Here is a 9,321-nt window from a genome sequence, read left to right as displayed (position 1 = left end):
TGCCTGGCCAGCCCTGCTTCGCGGCCTGAGACCCCCTTCCTCTACGGGAGGCATTTCCGGCCCACCAGCTCACATCCCTTTTCTGATCACCCGTAGCCCTGTCCTCTGAGGGCCCCTTGCTCTCAGGGTAGCAGCTTGGACGTCCCACCTGATCCGAGTTCTGACGCCTACACAGCAGGTCGCTGCCCTTTTACAGAAAAGGCTATGCGCTGAGCGTTTGACACGCGTTATCTCATTTGATGCTAGCAGTAGTCCTCTGGGGACTCTTATCCCCATTTCTCAGAGAAAGAAACTGAGGTCCAGAGAGGTGGCAGACTCTCTCCTTGACCAAACTGTAGTCTTCTGAACCCTTTTCTCGACTACTCCTCAACCTTGGCCGCAGTCCTGTCTTTGGCCTGCACAGTCCAGTCTGAGCAAAGAATCCTTCTAAGTTATCCCCCAACCCTTGATATCTGATCAAGTTTCTCATTCCCCACCATTGATGTATACATCCTTGGCCTCTCTTTAGCAAGAATCCCCCTACCCTCGATGTCTCCATGGACCTCCTCACTCTGCTCTTTGGCTGTCAATCCCCAGCTGTCTTTGCTGCATTCAGAGCTGAGCCCAATGCTTTCCCCTTTTGCAATCCGCCTATTGCAATAGTCCTGAATAAAGTCTTCCTTACTGTTCTGTGAATGAAAAATATTGCCTGCCATATCAATAAACAAAGGATGTTGTAGCCATCAAGCCATCACATTACAGCCCCCAGATGGTGACCCCAGAGGGAACTCAGGATAGAAACAGGATGCCCACCATCAAGCCATCAGCCACAGCACACCACACCACACCACCCCCCCACCCCCGCAATGATGCACCCTGAGGAGACTCAGGATGAGAAAGCCCAGGATACTGGCCCTAGATAGCTGAGGTGCCTATCAAAGGAACGACTTCAGTGAGCCCAGACTCTTGCATCTTCCCATACATAGAAAAGTGCTAAATTCCTTAACTTGAGATAGTTGGTTTTCTTTAATTAACAATAATCTTTTGATGTTCCAACTACCTGGTCTTTGATGCAAAAACTCCTATATATCCTAGACCCCCACTTGCCTCTTCAGAGCAATCTCTCAGAGTTATCTGAGATGCTGTGTCCCATACTTAATCCTCAGTTTTGTCTGCTGAATAAAATATAACTCTCAACTTTTAGGTCATGCTTTTTTTTTTTCAGTCGACAGTTTTTAACAAGTGTCAGAGTAAATTTTTTCTTTAACAGAGGCTGAGTAACTTTCCCAGGTTAGCTAGTTTCCCTGCACAAAAGAGCAGAACCAGGTTTATTTCTGAAGTTGGAGCCATAACTGCTGTGACCAAGGGCATGTGGCTACTCATCTCAGTCTGAGAAAATGCGGGGACAAACCGACTCTTCTTCACAGGGCAGCTATGGAGATTCAATGTGAAGTTGTAGATAGAGACTTAGCCTTGCACCTGGAGGGTAGTGAGTTCTAGGAACTTGGGAACTGGGGAATCAACAGTGATGCATCCTGACAAGGGAATAATTTGCAACTGGGGGAAAAAAAAAAAAAGAGGAGCTCTGTACTGATATGGAGACATCTCCAGAGTGTCTGTATATTTCATAACAGAAAATGAAATATATAGAATAAAGAGAATGTGTTATATTTCTCTGTGCCTGCTCAGCCCACCTATGGGAAGACTCAAGAGAAATACAGAAATATTGGTTAGCTCAAGCAAAAAAATTTCAGAGAATCTCAGGAAAAAAAATCTCACATTTGTCTCACACCAACCTTTGGTTCATCAGCAAAATCTCACCCCTCCTGGTCCAGATCCCATCATCACTTGCCTGGACCAATGCAGTTGCTTCTATCCTGATCTGAGGCTCCTCCCCTTGCCCCTGCCCACCACCACCTCCTTGTCTATCCTCCCTGCATCACCCACAGGGCATCTGTGAGCATCTGAGCACAATCTCTTATCCTTTATAGATATGTGTGATCAGGCCCAGAGCCTGATTGTGTGGGTTACAGAATTGTAAAACCATTTAAATGCTCAGGGTCTCTTATGCTAAGGTAAGGGCACTGACTGGGGAGGAGTGAGTCTCTGAGGTTTGGAATAGGAATATTGGGCAGACACAGATGACCCTGAGAACTTTGACCCCATCAATACACTTGTCTGAAGGAGTTGGCCCTTCCACGTGTGATATTGTGATGTAACAAGAAATATATATTTGGTCTTCATCCCTGATTCCTGGCACAGAACTTCAAAAACTCTTGAAACTTCTTGAGTGAAAGAGCTGATAGCATCATGTTTTGTTATAGTATTTGGGTTTAGTTCCTGGTTCCTGGCTCAGAGCTCCTAAAACCCTTGGAATTTCCTGAGTGACAGAGGTGAGAGGTGAGAAAAACATCTTTTGTTTTTCGTAATAAGCCTGAGCAACCATACCCGAGTTTATGCTAATGAGGTGACTCATGGATGGACTCATGGGTCAAACTAAGTGAAGCAAGTCAGATAGAAAAAGACAAATATCATATGATATCACTTATATGACGAATCTAAAAAAAATGATACAAATAAACTTATTTACAAAACAGAAACAGACTCACAGACTTAGAGAACGAACTTATGGTTATGGGGGGGAAGGGTTGGGGGAGGGATAGACTGGGAGTTTGGGAATGACATGTACACACTGTTATATTTAGAGTAGATAACCAACAAGGACCTACTGTATAGCACAGGGAACTCTGCTCAATACTCTCTAATAACCTAAATGGGAAAAGAATTTGGAAAAGAATAGATACATTTATATGTATAACTGAATCACTTTGCTGTACACCTGAACCTAACACAACACTGTTAATCAACTATACTCCAATATAAAATAAAAATTTAAGGGTCTTCCCTGGTGGTCCAGTGACTAAGACTCTGCACTCCCAACGCAGGGGGCCCGGGTTCGATCCCTGGTCAGGGAACTAGATCCCACATGCTGCAACTAAGAGTTCACATGCTGCAACTAAAGATCCTGCATGCCTCAACGAAGATCCTGAGTGCGGCAACCAAGACCCGGCGCAGCCAAATAAATAAATAACTATTTTAAAATATAAAAAGAAAAAAAAAAAAACTTTCATGAGCTTCACCCGTGGGCTCAGTTTTAAAGAAAGAACAATAATAAAACAAACCAAATACCCAAGCCAAGAAATAAACCCTCACCACTCCCCAGAAGCTCCTCATTCTGAATCAGCAAGCCCATCTTCCTGTCCCCTTCACCTGCTATATTTTTCTTAGCAGCCTTTATGACAGTCTGACATTCCACTGGAAGTCTCTTTGAGCACTGGTTTTAATGCCTGGCTTCCATTCTAGAATGTCAGCTCCACAAGGGTTCTCCACGGTGTTCTCAGTGCCTGGAATTGTGCCTGGCACCCAGTAGGTTCCAAGAAGCTGGTGGAGTGAATGATCTACGGAGATGTCTAGGCTGGGGCTACTGTCCTGCTCTGCTGTGGAAGGGCTGGCCATGGTCTTCCGGCCTCAGCTTCCTCTTTGCCACTAGGACCGCAGCAGCAGAAAACCAAGTGTGCCAGATTCTTCAACAGCCAGCCTGGGTGAGGTCGGTTGGCCTCCCTGGGCCTGGAGGCCGGACTACAGAGGGCGGGCTGGACCTGGGACCTGCTGTCTACTGCCCGAGGAGGGACCGGCAGGAAATGTCAGATAGGGTGATTAATGATAACAATAATGGTAATAAACCCAGCCATAATAATAAACTCTACTAATAGTTCACATTTTTCTAGGCTGGATGTTGTCTGGGCCCAGGCCTGGGTGTTGAGAATTCTCTGAGCCGTCTCAGGTTCTTTTAAAGTGGAACGAGTACCCCACTTGACAGCTGAAGAAAAAAGAGGCCATGGAGGCCACTGGGAAGGCTCATGTGCTGCCCCTGAGGCCTGAGTCCTCTTTCCTGAACTCCTACACCTCAGCTGGGGTCCAGCCCCAGCAGGGAGGCTCCGGGTTACCCCGACAACCATGGGGGTTTGCCTAGGACCGAGGGGGGTTCCCAGGCAAGGGACTTTCCAGGTTAAAATTGGGACAGTCCTGGGCACACTGAGACTACTGGTCACCCTACCCCAGTGGGGTTTTTTTAGGAGGAAGCTAGAACTGGGGAATTCCCCAGACTCTGAGAGGCCTGCTGGGACCTCCCTAGAGCTCCGGCCAAACCAGGGAAAAGTCAAGGGCTGCTAAATTAAAACAAAAATCTCTTTGTGTCCTTTTGAACGGGAGGGCTCAGGAAACAGTCAGCCCCCTCCCCAAAATAGCCATGAGGTCGGTTGGGAATCCTTCCCTTGTATGTGTGTGAACACATTACCTCTAGAACATTCTCATAAGTAGCCACAGACAAGCACATTCTGTGCTGAACTCCAGAGGAAACAGAGGAGTTACACACATGAAGGCTGGAGCCAGAAGGCCAGTGTGATCCCAAGCCATCCCTCAACCTCACCATGCCTCAGTTTCTTCTTCTGCAAAATGGGGCTAATTGGAGTCCCAAACTCAGAGGTGTGTCAGGATCATCAAATGAATTAATATACATAAAGAGCCAGGCACAGAGCAACTGGTATTATCTTTTTCATTTCACAATATTTCTTAGATATCTTTCTTTTCCACTGTGTATAGATCTATTTGGTGGATTTTTTTTTTTTTTTTTTTTTTTTTTTTTTTTTGCTGTGCCTCGCAGCTTGTGGGATCTTAGTTCCCTGACCAAGGATCGAACCCATCCTTCGGCAGTGAAAGCTTGGAGTCCTAACCACTGGACCGCCAGGGAATTCCCCAGAATTGTTTGTTTTGTTTTTAATCAATTTTTATTGGAGTATGGTTGCTTTACAATGTTGTCCCGGAATTGTTTTAATATGAAATATTTCAGGCATCCAAAAAGGTGTAGAGATAAATAAAAACATCACCTAGGCACCAGATGGAAACAAACCCAGTGTCCATCAACAGATGAATGAACAAACAAAATGTAATATAGCCGTACAATGGAATACATTCGACCCTTTGTATCCACGGGTTCTGAATCCCGGATTTAACTAACCATGGATGGAGAATAATCAAAAGAAAAGGAAATTCCAGAAAAAAGCAAAGGCTTGAATTTGCCACATGCTGGCAATTATTTACATAGCATTTACATTGTATTAGGTGTTGTAGGTAATCTAGAGATGATTTAAAGTGTACAGGAGGATGTGCGTAGTTTATTTATTATTTATTTTTTATTTTTTTATTTTTTTGGCTGTGTTGGGTCTTCGTTTCTGTGCGAGGGCTTTCTCTAGTTGTGGCGAGCGGGGGCCCCTCTTCATCGCGGTGCGCGGGCCTCTCACTGTTGCGGCCTCTCTTGTTGCGGAGCACAAGCTCCAGACACGCAGGCTCAGCAGTTGTGGCTCACGGGCCCAGTTGCTCCGCGGCATGTGGGATCCTCCCAGACCAGGGCTTGAACCCGTGTCCCCTGCATTGGCAGGCAGATTCTCAACCACTGCGCCACCAGGGAAGCCCATGTGCATAGTTTATATGCACATACTATGCCATTTTATATAAGGGGCTTGAGCATCTGCAGATTTCGGTATCCATGGAGGGTCCTGGAATGAATCCCCATGGATACCGAGGGACGATTGTATTATTTACCCATAACAAGGAATGAAGTTCTGACACATGCTACAGTGGGCATGAAACTTGAAAACCTGTCAAATGCTGGGACTTCCCTGGTGGTTCAGTGGTTAAGACCCTGCACTCCCAACGCCGGAGACCCGAGTTCGATCCCTGGTCAGGGAACTAGATCCCGCATGCGCAACTAAAGATCCCGCATGCCACTAATGAAGATCCTGCGGGCCGCAGCTAAGACCTGGCGCAGCCAAATAAATAAATAAATATTAAAAAAAAAAAAAAGAAAACATATTAAGTGCAAGAAGCCAGATACAAGAAGACAAGTATTGTATGATTCCACTTTATAGGAGGTCCCTAGAGGAGACAGAAAGTAGAATGGTGGGGGCCAGGGGCTGGGGGAGGGGGAGGGGGAGGGAGATGGGGAGTCAGTGTTTAACGGGAACAGAGTTTCAGTTTGGGAAGATGAGAAAGTTCTGGAGATGGATGGTGGTGAGGGTTGCGCAACAATGTGAATGTACTTAGTGCCCCTGAACTAGAAACTTAAAAATGGTTTAAATGTGAAATTTTATGTTATGTGTATTTTAACCACAATGTTTAAAAAATCAGGGGGAAGTGAGGTTAGTGAAATGGACAAAGGTGGTCAAAAGGTACAAATTTCCGGTTATAAAATAAATAAGTCCTGGGGATGTAATGTACAGCATGGTGACTAATAATACAGTATTGCATAATTGAAAGTTGCTAAGATGGTAGATCTTAAAAGTTCTCAACACAAGAAAAAAGTTTTTGTAACTATGTATGGTGATGGATGTGAATTGGACTTATTGTGGTGATCATTTCACAGTGTATACAAACATCAAATCATTATGTTGTTCCTGAAACTAACATAATGTTATATGTCAATTATACCTCAATTTTCTTTTTTTTTTTGGGCTGCGCCTCAGGGCTTGCAGGATCTTCCCTGACCAGGGATTGAACCTGCGTCCTCGTCAGTGAAAGCACAGAGTCCTAACCACTGGACTGCGAGGGAATTCCCTCTCAATTTTCTAAAAATCTAAAAAAATTGTCTGTGTTCCATCCACTGAGGTAAAAAACAAAACAAAACAAAATCAGCATAAATACCGTGGAGGATCTCAGAGTTCCACTCTCCACTTTCATCCCTGGAGGGAAGTGGATGTTGTCCCTTCCACCCCCTAAGCAATGAGTAAGGGCCACTTTTCATTTAGTCAATACATATCTCTTGAGCACCTACTTTATGCTCGGCCTTGTTCTAGGTCCTGGCAACACAGCAGGGAAGAGAACAGATAAAATTCCCTGCACTTGTGGCGTGACGTTCTAGATGGGACGACAGCCAAGAACAAGGATAAACAAGTAAAAATATATAGTGTGACAGATGGTGACACGATATAGAAAAAGCAAAGCAGGGAGGAGACGTCACTGGAGATCGGGTGGCCTGGGACCATCTTTCTGATCTGCAGGAGCTGAGGTGGAGACACAAGGATGTCAGGGGCAGGGTGTACCAGGCAGGGGGAACAGCTGAGGCAAAGGTCTGGAGGAGAAGGCTGTCCTTGAACTTGATGCAATTCCTATCTATCTACTGGGCCGCATAACTTGCTTCACTGCATTTCTCTTTTTTTCTTCTCATTTCATTATTTCTTTTTTTTTTTTAATTTTATTTATTTATTTATTTTTGGCTGTGTTGGGTCTTCGTTTCTGTGCGAGGGCTTTCTCTAGTTGTGGCAAGCGGGGGCCACTCTTCATCGCGGTGCGCAGGCCTCTCACTATCGCGGCCTCTCTTGTTGCGGAGCACAGGCTCCAGATGCGCAGGCTCAGTAGTTGTGGCTCACGGGCCCAGTTGCTCCACGGCACGTGGGATCTTCCCAGACCAGGGCTCGAACTCGTGTCCCCTGCATCGGCAGGCAGACTCTCAACCACTGCGCCACCAGGGAAGCCCCACAGGATCGTTTTGAGGACAAGTCGCCACTCTGCTTCCAGCCCCCTGACACCCATCTCATTACTGAATTCAAAACATGCTATGGTTTAATGGTTCCTCAAAAAGAATTACCATATGATCCAGCAGTTGCGTTTCTGGGTGTATACACAAAGAAAGCACGGACTCAGAGAGAGATTTGTACATCCATGTTCATAGCATCATTATTCACAATAGTCAAGAGGTGGGAAGCAACCCAAGTGTCCATTGATGGATGAATGGATAAACAAAATGTGGTGTATTCTACAATGGAATATTATTCAGCCATAAAGAAAAAAAAAAAAAAAGAAGGACATTCTGGCACATGCTACACCATGGATGAACCTTGAAAACACTATACTGAGTGAAATAAGCCAGGAACAAAATTACAAATATTTTATGAGTGGGGACTTAAGTGTTTAATGCATACAGAAATTCTCATACTTGGACTTCCCTGGTGGCGCAGTGGTTAAGAATCCTCCTGCCAATGCAGGGGACACAGGTTTGAGCCCTGGTCCGGGAAGATCCCACATGCCGCGGAGCAACTAAGCCCGTGCGCCACAGCTACAACTACTGAGCCCACGTGCCACAATTACTGAAGCCCGCATGCCTAGAGCCCGTGCTCCGCAGCAAGAGAAGCCACCACAATGAGAAGCCCCCACACCTCATCGAAGAGTAGCCCCTGCTCACCGCAACTAGAGAAACAAAGACCCAACAGACAAAAATAAAAATAAATTAATTAATTAAAAAAATAAAGTATACAATTCAATAAAAAATAAATAAAGTCTTGTACTTAATACCACTGAATCGTACCCCTCAAAATTGTTAAAATGGGGACTTTCCTGGCGGTCCAGTGGTTGTGACTTCCCGATCCCACTGCAGGGGCCGTGGGTTTGATCCCTGGTCGGGGAACTAAGATCCCGCATACCATGTGGCGTGGCAAAAAACAAAACAAAACAAAACAACCCAAAATGGTTAAGTGATCAGTTTTATGTTATGTACATTTTACCACAATTAAACACACACACACACACACACACACACACACACACGTGCGCGCACTTACGGAGTGCTTACTCTGTGCTGTGTTCTCAGCCGTGGGGATTTAGCCATGAACAAAACACAGGAACTCCTGCCTTCAGGAAGCTTACATAAACCAGATAAATACTAATAAGTGGGTTTTGTAGGTTTGTTGGAAGGTGGAAGTGGTGGGCAGACAAGAGTGGAGCAGATAAAGGGTATAGGGTGCAGGAGTAACTTGTTTTAGGCTCTGTCCTCAGCACCCAGTGTAATTCCAGGCCCCCAGCAGGATATTTGTTGCCTATGAGCAGCTGTGTATTCAGGGCTTCCTCCTATAGCCACAAAAAAAAGCACATTGCTTCACTCAGCTTCCATGTCCTTGGCTTCTGGTGGGTTCTGACGATGGGGAAGGCTGGCAGATCAGAGGGGGGAGACAGACCAGGGTCCCTATTCCCTCCCTGCCCAACCACAGTTGGGCAGTGGTGGTTTCTCTGTGGCCACTTTACCTGCAAGGAGCCCCTTCTTCACGGCTCCAGATGTCAGCAAGTTCTGCTCCCTTCCCATCCCCTTTAGTCCTGTCAAAATCTCCCCACTGTTGCTAGTTCTGGGTGCCTTATGGAATAACAATGCCCCAAAGATGTGCATGCCCTAATCCCCAGTAAGGGAGAATCAGGAATTAAGAATGCTACTCAGATGACTTTAAGATAGTGAGATTA

This window comes from Balaenoptera acutorostrata, chromosome 2 (assembly GCF_949987535.1).
Source record: "Balaenoptera acutorostrata chromosome 2, mBalAcu1.1, whole genome shotgun sequence".
Lineage (NCBI taxonomy): Eukaryota > Metazoa > Chordata > Mammalia > Artiodactyla > Balaenopteridae > Balaenoptera > Balaenoptera acutorostrata.
Note: the sequence above shows the minus strand (reverse complement) of the source record.